The 16,793-nt window shown below is 38.9% G+C and overlaps 1 pseudogene; it reads right to left on the minus strand.

Annotated features, from left to right (window-relative positions):
• Window positions 1-257: 257 nt before the first annotated feature.
• LOC473642 (14-3-3 protein zeta/delta-like) lies at window positions 258-11,305 on the minus strand (annotated as a pseudogene).
• Between the last annotated feature and the right edge of the window lie 5,488 nt (window positions 11,306-16,793).

Below are 16,793 nucleotides of genomic sequence, written 5' to 3' on the forward strand. Positions count from 1 at the left end.
GAAGCCACAATGTAGCAAAAGTACTATGCCAAACATTTATAGCTTGTATAAAAATTCCACATCCCCATATTGGCCACCTCAAGATGAAAACAGATAACTCCCTAAATGTTAACTGGCTTTAATCTCCTAACATTAAATATAAAAACCACATGAGAAATATAGAAATTCAAATAGAAGTAAAATAAACATGTCAAAAATCATTAACAAAAAGCTATTTGTGGTACAGCATGGAGGACAAATGTTCTACTGTGTAAATTTTAGAATGAGACAGACAAAAGTTGGAAGGTCAGCTTATTTTCCCCTACTTCTATTGCTTCAGCTTCATCTCCTTGGCATCCGATGTCCACAATGTCGAGTTGTCTATCAGTAATTGCATTACTAGCGTGCTATCTTTGTATGACTTAATGTATCAAGTTCAGCAATAGCTTCATTGGCAGCTGTCTTTGCAAGTCAGCAGGCTTTCTCTGGGGGAGTTCAGAATCTCATAATAAAACACAGAGTAGTTAAGGCCCAGCCCCAATCTGATAGGATGTGCTCGTTGCATTTCCTTTTTGCTGATTCCAAAAGCTTCTTGGTATGCTTGTTGTGACTGATCCACAATCCCCTTCTTGTGATCACCAGCAGCAACCTCAGACAAGTAACCGTAGTAGTCTCCTTTCATTTTCAAATAGAAGACTTTGCTCTCTGCTTGTGAAGCACTGGGGATCAAGAACTTTTCCAAAAAAGGAGTAAATCATTGCAGATATCTCCTAGCTCTATCTCAATTTTCTCTTTGTATTCTCATACTATCTACCGTTTTTTTTCTCAGCACCTTCCGTCTTTTGTTCAATACTTGAGAAGATCCTCCAAGATGATCTACGGGCTTCTACAACATTTTTATAAGCAGCTGAGAGAAGGTTCCTCTCCTCATTGGACAATTCAGCTCCTTACTCAGTTACAAGACTTCATGCAGGCTGCCATGTCATCATATGGCCTACTCGGCCAGTTTGGCCTTCTGAAAGTGAGTGGTGGCCTATGAACCGGGGCTCAGCAGTCTCTTGGCGGTGTCGGCAGCGGCAGGGCTGAGACTCTGTCCCTGGGTCTCGCTGCTCACAGGCTAAAGCCACTCTGCAGACAGGGTTTCCCTGCTATTTTTCATCTTTTTGATACTAGCCATTTTGACAAGTGTGAGGTGATATTTCATTGTGGTTTTAGTTTGCATTTCCCTAATGATTAGTGATGTTGAGCATTGTTTTATATATCTGTTAGCCATTTGTATGTCTTGAGAAATGTCTATTCAGGTTCTCTGTCCATTTTTATTTTATTTATTTACTGATTTTTTTATTTAGTTTTGAGACAGAGTGCCCCTGCGACACCCAGGCTGGAGTGCAATGGCACGATCTCAGCTCACTGCAACCTCCGCTTCCTGGGTTCAAGCAATTCTCCTGCCTCAGCCTCCCAAGTAGCTAGGACTACAGGAGCATGCCACCATGCCTGGCTAATTTTTGTGTTTTAGGAGAGATGGGGTTTCACTGTATTGGCCAGGCTGGTCTCCAACTCCTGACCTCAAATGATTTGCCCTCCTCGGCCTCTCAAAGTGCTGGAATTACAGGCATGAGTCACCATGCCCGGTCTAAATTGGGTTATTTGTTCTTTTGCTATTGAGTTGTTTGAGTTCCTTATATATTTTGGAAATTCATCCCTTATAAAATGTATTACTTCCAAATATTTTCTCCTAATCTGTAGGTTGTCTATTCATTTTGTTCATTGTTTCTTTTGTTATGCAGAAGCTATTTAGTTTGATGTAATTGCATTTGACTATTTGTGCTTCTGTTGCCTAATCTTTTGGAGCCAAATCCAACAAATCATTGCCCAGACCAATGTCATTTCAGTTTTCCCTGCATTTTCTTTTAGTCTTAAGTTCATTCTGAGTTGATTTTGGTATGTGATATGAGATAAGGGTCCAATTTCCTTCATTGTCTGTGCATATCTAATTTTCCCAGCATTATTTATTGAAGAGAGTACCCTTTCCCCAGTGTATGTTCTTGGCACCTTTGTCAAAAATAAGTTAACTGTAAATGTGTGGATTTATTTCAGGGTTCTCTATTCCATTCCATTGGTCTTTGTGTCTGTTTTTAGGCCACCACCACTATGCTGTTTTGGTTATTATAATGTTGTTGTATATTTTGAAGTCAGGTAGGGTGATGCCTACAGCTTTGTTATTTTTTCCCCAAGATTGCTTTGAGTATTTAGAGACTCTTGTGGTTTCATATAAATTTTCAATTTTTTTCCTATATCTGTGAAAAATATCATGGGTATTTTGATTGGGATGACATTTAACCTGTAAATTGCTTTGGGTAGCATTGTCATTTGAACAATATTAATTCTCCCAATCTATAAGCATGGCATATTTTTCCATTTTTGTGTTCTCATCTATTTCTTTCATCAAAGTCTTATAGTTTTCCTTGTATAGATCTTTCAGCTCTTTGGTTACATTGATTCCTAGGTATTTTATATATTATAATTTTTTGTAAATGAGATTGCTTTCTTGATATTCAGATCATTTGCTATTGGTGTATATAAGTGCTACTAATATTTTTGTGTTTATTTGCATCCTGCAATTTTACTGAATTCATTTATCAATTCTAACGTTGGTGGAGTCCTTAGGTTTTTCTACATATAAGATCTTGTCATCTGGCTGGGTGTGGTGGCTCACGCCTGTGGTCCCATCACTTTGGGAGGCCGAGGCAGGTGGATCGCGAGGTCAGGAGATCGAGACCATCCTGGCTAACAAGATGGAACCCCATCTCTACTAAGAGTGCAGAAAATTAGCTGGGCATGGTGGCTGGCGCCCGTAGTCCCAGCTACTCGGGAGGCTGAGGCAGGAGAATGGCGTGAACCCGGGAGGCGGAGCTTGCAGTGAGCAAAGATCGCGCCACTGCACTCCAGCCTGGGCAACAGAGCAAGACTCCGTCTCAAAAAAAAAAAAAAAAAAAAGATCTTCTCATCTGTGAACAAGGCTAATTTGACTTCTTCCATCACAATTTGGATGTCCTTTATTTCTGTCTTTTGTTTAGTTCCCCTGGCTAAGACTTCCAGTACTATGTTGAATACTGTTGTTGAAAGTGGGCATCCTTGTTTTGTTACAGTCCCTAGAGGAAAGGCTTCCAATTTTTCCCAATTTAGTACAGTGTTAGCCATGGGCTTGTCTTATATAGCCTTCATTATTTTGAGGTATGTTCCCTCTATACCCCTGATTAGGGTTTTTTATCATAAAGGAATCCTGAATTTAATCAAGTTTTTGCACCTACTGAAATAATCATATAATTTTTGTTCATAATTCTATTAATGTAATACATCATGTTTATTGATTTGTTTATAAGGAACCATCCTTGTATCCCTGGGATGAATTTCACTTGACCATGGTGAATGATCTTTTTACTGTGTTGTTGAATTTGGTTTGCTAGTATTTGATTGAGGATTTTTGTATCTATTTTCATCAGTAAATAATGCCCTGTAGTTTTTGTTTCTTGTTTCATCTGTGTCTGGTTTTGGTGTCAGGTTAATGCTGATCTCATAGAATGAGCTTGGAAGTATTCCCTCCTCTTTAATTTTTTTGAAGAGTTTGAGTAGGATTTTTATTAATTCTTCTTGAAATGTTTGGTAGAATTCAGCAGTGAATCCACCAATTACTGGGCTTCTCTTTGATCAGAGACTTTTTATTATGACTTTGATCTCATTACTTGTTACTGGTTTACTGAGGATTACTATTTCTTCATGGTTTGATTTTGGTAGGTTGTATGTATCCAGGAATGTATCCGTTTCTTTTTGGTTTTCCAATTTGTTAGTGTATAGTTAGTTTTTCATAGTAGTCTCTAACGATTTTTTTGTACTTCAGAGGTCTAAGTTGTTAGGTCAACTTTTTCATTTCTGATTTTGTTTATTTGGGTCTTCTCTTTTTTTTCTTAGTCTAGCTGAAGGTTTGCTGATTTTGTTTTTCTTTTCAGTAAACCAACTTTTTCTTTTGTTAATCACCTGTATTGTGTTTTTAGTCTCAATTTCATTTATTTCTGCTCAGATCTGTATTATTTCTTTCTCCCTGCTAATTTGAGATTTGGTTTGTTCTTACTTTTCTAGTTCCTGAGGTGCAGTATGAATTTATTTGAAGAGTTTCTACTTTTTTTATATAGGCATTCATTGCTGTAAACTTTCCTCTTAATACTGCTTTTGTTGCATCTCATTGATTTCCATATGTTGTATTTCTGTTCTCATTTGTTTGAAGAAATTTTCAAGTTTCCTTCTTTTTTTATTACTACTATACTTTAAGTTCTAGGGTACATGTGCACAATGTGCAGGTTAGTTACATATGTATATATGTGCCATGCTGGTGCGCTGCACCCACTAACTCGTCATCTAGCATTAGGTATATCTCGAATGCTATCCCTCCTTCCTCCCCTCACCCCACAACAGTCCCCAGAGTGTGATGTTCCCCTTCCTGTGTCCATGTGTTCTCATTGTTCAATTCCCACCTATGAGTGAGAATATGCAGTGTTTGTTTTTTTGTTCTTGAGATAGTTTACTGAGAATGATGATTTCCAATTTCATCCACGTCCCTACAAAGGACATGAACTCATCATTTTTATGGCTGCATAGTATTCCATGGTGTATATGTGCCACATTTTCTTAATCCAGTCTATCATTGTTGGACATTTGGCTTGGTTCCAAGTCTTTGCTATTGTGAATAATGCCACAATAAAAATACCTGTGCATGTGTCTTTATAGCAGCATGATTTCTAGTCCTTTGGGTATATACCCAGTAATGGGATGGCTGGGTCAAATGGTATTTCTAATTCTAGATCCCTGAGGAATCGCCACACTGACTTCCACAGTGGTTGAACTAGTTTACAGTCCCACCAATAGTGTAAAAGTGTTCCTATGTCTCCACATCCTCTCCAGCACCTGTTGTTTCCTGACTTTTTAATGATTGCCATTCTAACTGGTGTGAGATGGTATCTCAATTTGGTTTTGATTTGCATTTCTCTGATGGCCAGTGATGGTGAGCATTTTTTCATGTGTTTTTTGGCTGCATAAATGTCTTCTTTTGAGAAGTGTCTGTTCATGTCCTTCGCCCACTTTTTGATGGGGTTGTTTGTTTTTTCCTTGTAAATTTGTTTGAGTTCATTGTAGATTCTAGATATTAGCCCTTTGTCAGATGAGTAGGTTGTGAAAATTTTCTCCCATTTTGTAGGTTGCCTGTTCACTCTGATGGTAGTTTCTTTTGCTGTGCAGAAGTTCTTTAGTTTAATTAGATCCCATTTGTCAATTTTGGCTTTTGTTGCCATTGCTTTTGGTGTTTTAGACAGGAAGTCCTTGCCCATGCCTATGTCCTGAATGGTATTGCCTAGGTTTTCTTCTAGTGTTTTTATGGTTTTAGGTCTAACATTTAAGTCTTTAATCCATCTTGAATTGATTTTTGTATAAGGTGTAAGGAAGGGATCCAGTTTCAGCTTTCTACATCTGGCTAGCCAGTTTTCCCAGCACCATTTATTAAATAGGGAATCCTTTCCCCATCGCTTGTTTTTCTCAGGTTTGTCAAAGATCAGATAGTTGTAGATATGTGGCATTATTTCTGAGGGCTCTGTTCTGTTCCTCTCATCTGTTCTGATCAGATTCTCTGATCTATATATCTGTTTTGGTACCAGTACCATGCTGTTTTGGTTACTGTAGCCTTGTAGTATAGTTTGAAGTCAGGTAGTATGATGCGTCCAGCTTTGTTCTTTTGGCTTAGGATTGACTTGGCAATGTGGGCTCTTTTTTGGTTCCATATGAACTTTAAAGTAGTTTTTTCCAATTCTGTGAAGAAAGTCATTGGTAGCTTGATGGGGATGGCATTGAATCTGTAAATTACCTTGGGCAGTATGGCCATTTTCACGATATTGATTCTTCCTATCCATGAGCATGGAATGTTCTTCCATTTGTTTGTATCCTCTTTTATTTCATTGAGCAGTGGTTTGTAGTTCTCCTTGAAGAGGTCTTTCACATCCCTTGTAAGTTGGATTCCTGGGTATTTTATTATCTTTGAAGCAATTGTGAATGGGAGTTCACTCATGATTTGGCTCTCTGTTTGTCTGTTGTTGGTATATAAGAATGCTTGTGATTTTTGCACATTGGTTTTGTATCCTGAGACTTTGCTGAAGTTGCTTATCAGCGTAAGGAGATTTTGGGCTGAGACAATGGGGTTTTCTAGATATACAATCTTATCTGCAAACAGGGACAATTTGACTTCCTCTTTTCCTAATTGAATACCCTTTATTTCTTTCTCCTGCCTGATTGCCCTGGCCAGAACTTCCAACACTATGTTGAATAGGAGTGGTGAGAGAGAGCATCCCTGTTTTGTGCCAGTTTTCAAAGGGAATGCTTCCAGTTTTTGCCCATTCAGTATGATATTGGCTGTGGGTTTGTCATAGATAGCTCTTATTATTTTGAGATACGTCCCATCAATACCTAATTTATTGAAAGTTTTTAGCATGAAGGGTTGTTGAATTTTGTCAAAGGCCTTTTCTTCATCTATTGAGATAATCATGTGTTTTTTTGTCTTTGGTTCTGTTTATATGCTGGATTACATTTATTGATTTGCATATATTGAACCAGCCTTGCATCCCAGGGATGAAACACATTCAAAAGCTAGCAGAAGTCAAGAAATAACTAAAATCAGAGCAGAACTGAAGGAAATAGAGACACAAAAAACCCTTCAAAAAATTAATGAATCCAGGAGCTGGTTCTTTGAAAGGATCAACAAAATTGATAGACCGCTAGCAAGACTAATAAAGAAAAAAAGAGAGAAGAATCAAATAGATGTAATAAAAAATGATAAAGGGGATATCAACACCAATCCCACAGAAATACAAACTACCATCAGAGAATACTACAAACACCTCTACGCAAATAAACTAGAAATTCTAGAAGAAATGGATAAATTCCTCCACACATACACTCTCCCAAGACTAAACCAGGAAGAATTTGAATTTCTGAATAGACCAATAACAGGATCTGAAATTGTGGCAATAATCAATAGCTTACCAACCAAAAAGAGTGCAGGATGAGATGGATTCACAGCCGAATTCTACCAGAGGTACAAGGAGGAGCTGGTACCATTCCTTCTGAAACTATTCCAATCAATAGAAGAAGAGGGAGTCCTCCCTAACTGATTTTATGAGGCCAGCATCATCCTGATACCAAAGGCGGGCAGAGACACAACCAAAAAAGAGAATTTTAGACCAATATCCTTGATGAACATTGATGCAAAAATCCTCATGAAATACTGGCAAACCGAATTCAGCAGCACATCAAAAACTTTATCCACCATGATCAAATTTCCTTCTTAATTTCTTTATTGACCCTTCAGTTGTTCAGGAGCATATTGTTTAATTTCCATGTGTTTGTGTATTTTCTGAGGTTTCTCTTGTTATTGATTTCTAATTTTATTCCATTGTGGTCAGAAAAGATATTTGATAGGATTTTTATTTAAAACATTGTTCAGACTTGTTTGTGGCCTAATATATGATCTATTCTGAAGAATGTTCCATGTGCTGCTGAAAATAATGTGTATTCTGCAGCAGTTGAGTGAAATGTTTTGTAAATGTCAGTTAAGCCTATTATATCTAATGTGTAGTTTAACTCCGCTGTTTCTTTTGTTACTTTTCTGTCTGTATGAAGTCTGCTTTTATGTATTGATGATCTGTCAATTACGGAGAGTGAGGTATTAAAGGTCCCTACTATTATTGTATTGTACTCTATCTCTCTTTAGGTCTATTAATCTTTGCTTATGTACTTGGGAACTCTGATATTGGATGCATAGATATTTATAATATTTATGTTCTTGCTGAATTGACCCCTTTATCATTATATAGTGACTTGTTTTTTTATACAGTGTTTGATTTGTAATATATTTTATCTGATATGAGTATAGCTGCTACTGCTCTTTTATTGGTTTCTTTTTTCTTTTTTTTTTTTTTCTTGGAGATGGAGTTTCGCTCTTGTCACCCAGGCTGAATCTCAGCTCACTGCAACGTCTGCCTCCCAGGTTCAAGCAATTCTCCTGCATCAGCCACCCAAATAGCTGGGGATTACAGGCGTGTGCTACTGTGCCTGGGCCTTTTTTTTTTAATTTCTAGTTGTATAAAATATCTTTTCTACTCCTTCACCTTCATTTTATGTGTTTATAGGTGAAGTGGGTTTCATGAAGGCAGGATATAGTTGGATCTTGTATCTTTGTACACTCAACCACTCTGTGTCTTTTAATTGCAAAATGGAGACCATCACATTCATTGTTACTATTGATAAGAAAGGACTTACTACTACCATTTTGTTGCTTGTATTCTCGTTGTTTTGAGACTCCTCTCTTACTTTCATCCTTTATTTATGTCTTACTTTGCAGTTAAGTGATTATTTCTGGTAGTATGTTTTAATGCGTTGCTTTTTATTTTTAGTGAATCTCTTATAGAGTTTTGTACTGTGAGTATCATGAAGCTTACAAGAAAAGCACCTTATAAATACAAGTTATTTAAAAGATATGACAACTAATCTTAGATCACACGGAAAAAAATAGAAACAAAGGCAAAGAACACACAAAAAATCTACACTTTAAATTCATCCCTTCCACATGTTGATTTTTAATTGTCCTAATCTACCTATCTTATATTACTTATCTCTGAAGTTGCTGTAGCAATTATTATTTTTGATAGATTTTTCTTTTGTGCTTCATTTGTCTTTTGGGCTAGACTTATAAGTGGATTTGCACATCACAAATACAGTAATAGAGTATTCTGGGTTTGTCCATGTATTTAATTTTACTAATGGGTTTCATACCTTGAAAAGTTTTCTTTTGATTTTTTTTTTTTCTTTGTAAGACTGCCTCTAGCATTTCTTGCAAGATTTACCTGGTGATGTTGAATTATCTCAGATTTTCTTTGTCTGGGAAAGACTTTATCTCTTTATACCTTCATATTTAACTGATAGTTTTCTGGACTACAATACTCTTTCATGGTAATTTTTTCTCTGAGTACTTTGAAAAATTAATTCAATTCTTTGCAGGCCTGTATGGTTTCCACTGAGAAGTTTATTGCCAGATGAATTGGAGCTCCTTTAAATGTTATTTGCTTCTTTCCTCTTGCTGCTTTTAGGATCCTCTCTTTGTCCTCGATCTTTGCTGTTTTGATTATTGGAGTAGTCCTATTGAGCTGACGATGTTTGGTATTTTAAGAACAAAAAACCAAACACCGCATATTCTCACTCATAGGTGGGAATTGAACAATGATATCACATGGACACAGGAAGGGGAATATCACACTCTGAGGACTGTGGTGGGGTGGGGGGAGGGGGAGGGATAGCATTAGGAGATATACCTAATGCTAGATGATGAGTTAGTGGGTGCAACGCACCAGCATGGCACACGTATACATATGTAACTAACCTGCACAATGTGCACATGTACCCTAAAACTTAAAGTATAATAAAAAAAAAAGAAGAAGAAAAAAAAGAACTTCTTGTACCTGGATATTTATATATTTCTCAAGTTTTGGACAGTTTTCTGTTATTATCTCTTTGAATAAGCTTTCTACTCCTTGTTCTTGCTCAGTTACCTCTTGAACACCAATAATTTTTACCTTTGATCTTTTCAGAGATTTTTATGTATCTTGTAGGTGCTCTTCATTCATTTTGCTTCACCTATTATTGTGCATTTTCAAACACCTGGTCTTCAAGCTCATTGATTCTTTCCTCTTCTTCGTACATTTCCACTGTTGAGAACCTGTAAATAGTTCTTCAGTTTAGCAAAAGTATTTATCAGTTTTGAAATTTCTGTTTGATTTTTTAAAAATTACTTTAGGCCAGGCATGATTACTCATGACTATAATCCCATCACTTTGGGAGGCTGAGGCAGGAGGATTGCTTAAGCCCAGGAGTTTGAGGCTGCAGTGAACTGTGACTGCACCACTGCATTTCAGCCTGGGCAACAGCAGAAGGCCCAGTCTCTAAATTTAAAAAGAAATTACTTTAATCTCTTTGTTAAATTTATCTGATAAATTTCTAAACTAACTCCTTAACTGTGTTATCTTGGAGATCATTGTGCTGGCTGACTACTTCAGTTTCACTTATTCCAGAGTAAAAATTGTCATTTGGAGGGAGATTTTCCACCTGCTTGGTGCCTGGCAGAGTGAGTGGGAGGGTTGTCACAAACGTAGAAGTCTGATTCTCCTTCCTTATGACTACTTTATGGATTCCACTCATCAGAAACCTGTGCCATTACCACTGCAAGCAAACCTGTGAATTAGACCTGGTGACAAGAGGAATCCCCTTGGCTATGTCTTCCCCTGTGGGAAAAAAAGAGAACAGAACACTCCCAGAAGCTTTTGCTGTTGAAAAACCCCATAGCTCTCAATGTCACTGAGGACACCCACAGCCTTAATCTCTAGGAACCTCTTCAATATTTGTTGACATTGATCCTAGCTACATGGAGACAACATCCCTTGGCTCCTACTGAAGCTGAAAACACCACACTCCGCCCCAGCATCACCCTCACACTCACATGTAGGTGAATGTCTTTTGCTCCCAGAACAAGCCAGTAATATATGGAAAACGTGACTGCTCCATCAAATGCACAGACAGCAATGCAAGGCAATAAGAAACATGAAAAAATCAGGGAAACATAGCACCATCAAAGAAACACAATAGTTTTCTAGTAATCTACCTCCCCAAAATAGATATGTTTGATTTTCCTGACAAAGAACTTAAAATAATTGTTTAAGGAAGCTCAGTGAGCTATAAGTGAGCACAGATAGACAAACATCAGAAAAACAATAAACACACACAGAAAACAAGAAGTTCAATAAAGAGATAGAAATGATTTAAAAAAGAAACAGAAATTCTGGAGCTGAAGAATACAATGCATAAAAAATGCAATGGAGAGCATCAATAGCAGACTTGATCAAGCAGAAGAATTTGTGAACTCAAAGATAGGTCATTTAAGCCGACCTAGAAGCAGCTTCTTGGTTCCTTCTCAAATCTCTGTTTGGTTTGGCCCACCTGGCTCCACTCCTGACTCTATCATGTCCATCAGGGTGACCCAGAATTCCTACAAAGCATCCAGCTCTGGCCCCTGGGCCTTCAACAGCCACTCCTACATAAGCAGGCCCAGTACCTGCATCCGCTTTTCAAGCTTTTCCTGAGTCTGTAGCAACACCAGCTTCTGTAGTGGCCTGGTTACTGGCATGGTTCTAGGTGGAGGATATGCTGGGGCCAGTGGTATAGGAGGCATTACAGCTGTCATGGTGAACCAGAGCCTGCTGGGCCCCTTTAAGTTGGATGTGGACCCCAACATCAAGGCCATGAAAACCCAGTAGAAGGAGCCCATCAAGACATTCAACAACAAGTTTGTCTCCTTCATCATCAAGGTATGGTTCCTGGAGTAGCAGGACAGGATGCTGAAGATGAAGTGAAGCCTCTTGCAGCAGCAGCAGAAGACAGATTGGAGCAACATGAACATATTCAAGAGCTACATCAACAAGCTTTGCAGGCAACTGGAAAGGTTGGAACAAGAGAAGCTGAAGCTGGAGGCAGAGCTTGGCAATATGCATGGGCTGGTGGAGGACTTCAGTAATGTGTATGAGGATGAGATCAACAAGTGTGCAGAGATGGAAAATGAATTTGTCCCCTTTAAGAAGAATGTGAATGAAGCTTACATGAGTAAGATAGAGCTGGAGTTTCACCTGGAAGGGCTGACTGATGAGATCAGCTTTCTCAGGCAGCTATGTAAAGAGGATCTCTGCAAGCTGCAGTCCCATATCTTTAACATATCTGTGGTTCTGTTCAGGAACAACAGCCACTCCTTGCACATGGATAGCACCATGGCCAACGGCTGTGCCCAGTATGAGAAGATTGTCAACCACAGCTGAACCAAGGCTAAAAACATGTACCAGATTAAGTATGAGAAGCTGCAGACACTGGCTGGGAAGCAGAGGGATGATTTGTGTTGAAGAAAGATGGAGTTCTCCAAAATGAACCAGAACATCAGCTGGCTCCAGGCACAGATTGAGGGTCTTAAAGGCCAGAGGGCTTCCTTGGAGGCTGCCATTGTGGATGCAAAGCAGTGTGAAGAGCTGGTCATTAAGAATGCCTACACCAAGCTGGTGAAACTGGAGGCTGTCTTGCCATGGGCCAAGCAGGATATGGCATGGGAGCTGCATAATTATCAGGAACTGATGAGAGTCAATCAGGCCCCGGACATTGAGACTGCCACCTACAGGAAGCTTCTGGAAGGTGAATAGAGCTGCCTGGAGTCTGGAATGCAGAACATTATTATCCATATGAAGACTACAAGTGGCTATTCAGGTGGTCTGAGCTCAGCTTATGAAGGCCTCACAAGCTCTGGCTTTAACAATGGCCTGGGCTCCAGCTGTGGCTTTGGCAGGGCCTCTGGCTCCTTCAGCTGTACCAGCTCCTATAGGGCCATGGTTGTGAGGAAGATCAAGACCTATGATGGGAAGCCAATGTTCGAGTCCTCTGATGCACTGCCCAAGTGAATAGCTGTAGCAGCCCCTCCCAACCTCCCCTTCCTGTGGCTGCCCCAGAGCCTGTGAGGGATGCTGCAGTACAGGGGAGCATAGGGAACAGGAGATCCATCTGAGGCTCATCCTTATCCCTCAGCCCACCCTTGTGGGCAGTTTATTGCATGGGGTACCCCCACTTGCCCATGCCCCCAAATAAAAACAAATTTATTTATATTTTTCCCAAAATAAAGCCTCAGTTAGATCTGTTGAACGAATAAAAAAAGGTCATCAAAAAGGATCCAGTGAGTGGAGAAAAAGGAATGAAGAACATCCACAGGACTTATAGACACCATTGAGAAAGCTAGCGTTTTCATTATAAGAATAAAATAGAGAAAGCTTATGTAAATAAATAATAGTTGCCAATTTTTCAAATCTCTGAAGAGATACGAACATGCAGATACATGAATCTCACAGTCTCCATTGAGATCACCCCATAGAATCCATCAAGACATACTCAAAACTGTTAAAAAGAAAAGACAAGGAGCAAATTTTGAAAGCAGCAAGAGAAAATATATTCCTCACATGTAAGGACATACTTATAAGGGTATCAGTAGATTTCCCAAGAGAAACATTGCATGCCAGGAGAAAGGGAAATGGTATATTCAAATTGCTGAATGAAACCTCTGCCAACCAAGAATATCTAGCAAAGCTATCATTTGCAAATGAAAAAAGAGATTAAGACTTTCCCAGATTATAAAAAAAAAAAGCTTAAAGGAGTTCGTTACCACTAGACTGGCCTTAAAAGAAATGCCACAAGAAGTTCATCAACCAGAAAAAAGAGTGCTAATTAGTGACATAAAAATGTATGAAACTATAAAATGCACTGGTAAAAGTGAGTATATGGTCAAATTCAGAATACTCTAAGATTATAATGGTGATAAGTAAATCACTTATAACTCTAGAATAAAGGTTAAAAGACAAAAATGTTAAAAATAACTACAGGCAAAATAATGTGTTAATTGAAACATTATATAAACATGAATTGTTGTACCAAAAACAAAAAAAATATGGGAGGAGTAGAAGTGCAGAGCTTTTGTATCCCAATAAAGTTGTTCTCAGCTTATAATAAATCTGCATAACTAGAAGATGTTTTACATAAGTCTTATGATAGCCTAAAGCAAAAACTTTTAGTAGATACACACACAAAATAGAAATTAAAACATACATACCTTTAGAGAAAATAATCATCAAATCACAAATCAAAACAGCAAGAAACAAGGGACGAAAGTATCTTTAAAAAGTCAGAAAACAATTAACAAAATGTCAGTAATAACTTATTGCTCATCAGTAATTACTTTGACTACAAATGAATTAAATTCTCCAATGAAAACTCATAGAATGAATAGCTAAAAAGAGACCTAACTATATGCTGCCTACAAGAGAATCAATTTTTTGTTTTTATTTTTAGATTCGGAGGTATATGTGCAGGTTTGTTACAAGGGAGTGTTGCACAATGGTGAGATTTAGGCTTCCAGTGTACCTATCAACCAAATAGTGAACATTGTATTCAATAGGTAATTTTTTAACCCTTACTCCACTCCCACTCTCCCACCTTGTAGAGTGTGATGGTTAATACTGAGTGTCAACTTCATTGGATTGATTGATACTAAGTAATAATCCTGGGTGTGTCTGTGTGGGTGTTGCCAAAAGAGATTAACATTTGAGTCAGTGATCTGGGAAAGGCAGATCAACCCCTAATCTGGTGGGCACAATCTAACCAGCTTCCAGTGACTATAAAGCAGGCAGAAAAATGTGAAAAGGAGAGATGGGCCAAACCTCCCAGCCCACATGTTACTCCCGTGCTGGATGCTTCTTGCCCTTGAACATTGGACTCCATGTTCTTCAGTTTTGGGATTCAGACTGGCTCATCTTACTCCTCAGCTTGATGACAGCCTATTGTGGATCTTGTGATCATGTAAGTTAATGCTTAATAAATTCCTGTGTGTGTGTGTGTGTGTGTGTGTGTGTGTGTGTGTGTATTTCCAATTAGTTATGTCCCTCTAAGAGAGCCGTGACTAATACAGACTTTGGTACCAGGAGTAGGGATAGAGGAGCAGAATATTAAGGATAGGGTTCTTTCATTAGTTTGGGGGTTTCTGGAGTTGGCTGCCTAATGTGATTAGATCCAAAGATGCTTCTAATAGTATGGAGAACACTGATAGTCCTTGGAATAAATTGTTTGGAGAGTTATGTAAAATAAATGCATTTGACACTTCTGATTTACCACTTATGTGAGGCAAGTAGTTTAGTGACTCTGCATAATACCTTTGACCATATGTGGAGAACCAAGGAACATAATGAAGCTGATTGGTTGCTCCTAAGTTGAGTGGACAAAGTGGTGAAAGAAAATGATGAACTCAGGGATTCTGTCTCCTGGCTTCAGAAGCAGATACTGAGCCTCAAATCTGCTAAGATTGCCCTGAGTGAGAGTCTTATTTCCTGTAGAAAAAGAACTGAAATTGTGGGGAAAAAAAAAAAAAACAGACATAAGCTCTTATCATGCAAGTGGCTGACCTGCAATGAGAGGTACACGGACAGCTGTGCCAGGTGTATACTGTTAAAGTAAGAGCATTGATTGGAAAAGAATGGGACCTTGAAACTTGGAATGGGGACGTGTTGGAGGACCCTGATGAAGCTGGGGACACAGAGTTAGTAAACTCTTATGAAGCTGTTTTGCCAAAAGGAAGAGTTTCCCTGTCTCCGATAGTGGCAACATTCCCTCCCTGACCCATGCTGCCATCAGCCTTTCCACGTTTGTCTGAGGAGATAAATGCTGTGCTGCTTGAGGCAACAGTGATGCCCGCTCCTGAGGCAGTTGCCAGGCTAGATAATGTTGATTCTCCTCAAGGGCCACCCCCAAAACCTCTGTTTGCTTCTAGACATATAGACTAAAGTCTTGGTGGGCCCCTAGAGGTGAGGTTGAGAGTGTGACCCATAAGGAGGTGTGCTACACTCAAAAAGAACTGTTTGAGTTCTGTAATTCATATAAACAGAAATCATGAGAACAGGTATGGGTATGGGATAATGGTGGAAGGAACGTAGAGTTGTATCAGGCTGAATTTATTTATTTGGGCCCACTAAGTAGGGACTCTGCATTTAATGGGTCCACTAAGTAGGGATTCTGCATTTAATGTTGCAGCTCAGGGAGTTAAAAAAGGTTCCAATAGTTTATTTGTTTGGTTAGCTGAAATATGAATTAAAATATGACCCACTGTGAGCAAGCTGGAAATGGCTGCTCACTTTTGGTTTAATGTAGAGGAAGGGATCCAAAGGCTTAGGGAGATTGGGCTGGTGGAGTGGATTAGTCACTTTAGTCCTACTCATCCCAGCTTGGAAGGTCCAGAAGATATACCCTTAACCAATGCCTTGCAAAATAGATTTGTGAGGGCAGCATCTGCATTTTTGAAGAGCCCTGTAATTGTTCTTCTCTGTATGTCAGATCTAACAATGGAAACCACAGTCACTCAACTATAAAATTTAAATACAATGGGAATAATTGGATCTTGAGATGGCAGGGGCCAAGTGGCAGCACACAACCATCAAAGGCAAGGTGAGTGTAGCTGCCATAATATATAGCAGATGCAAAGCAGCAAACAGAATAGTCTGACTCATGCAGAGCTCTGGAATTGGCTAACTACCATGTTCCTAGAAGTGAAATTGATAGAAAGCCTACTACATTCCTACATATATTATACAAACAGAAAACTTTTATGTTGAATGGATGAAAGACTAATTTAAATTATAAAAACAGACAATCATGGGCCCTAAATCAATTTCCTGACCTGAGCCAATTTACAGATCCAGAACCCCTTGAATAAAGGGGAGGCAGGGTCCCCTTGTGGAAGGATCCCACTACATTAATGACAATTTATGAAGTGAATATTTCTCCCATCCTTCCCCAAGGATACACCTGGCCTTCCACCAGGGTAACCATGCACTGGGAAAAGTGAAATGATCAGACATTTCAGGGACTACTAAACACTGACTCTGACTGATGTTGATTCCAGGGGACCCAAAACGTCATTGTGGTCCTCCAGTTAAAATAGGGGCTTATGGAGGTCAGGTAATTAATGGAGTTTTATCTCAGGTCTGACTTACAGTGGGTCCAGTGGGTTCCCAGACTCATCCTGTGGTCACTTCCCCAGTGCCAGAATGCATAATTGGCATGACATATTTAGCAGCTGGCAGAATCCCCACATTGGCTCCCTG

The sequence above is a fragment of the Pan troglodytes genome, chromosome X, assembly GCF_028858775.2.
Source record: "Pan troglodytes isolate AG18354 chromosome X, NHGRI_mPanTro3-v2.0_pri, whole genome shotgun sequence".
NCBI classification, from domain to species: Eukaryota; Metazoa; Chordata; class Mammalia; order Primates; family Hominidae; genus Pan; species Pan troglodytes.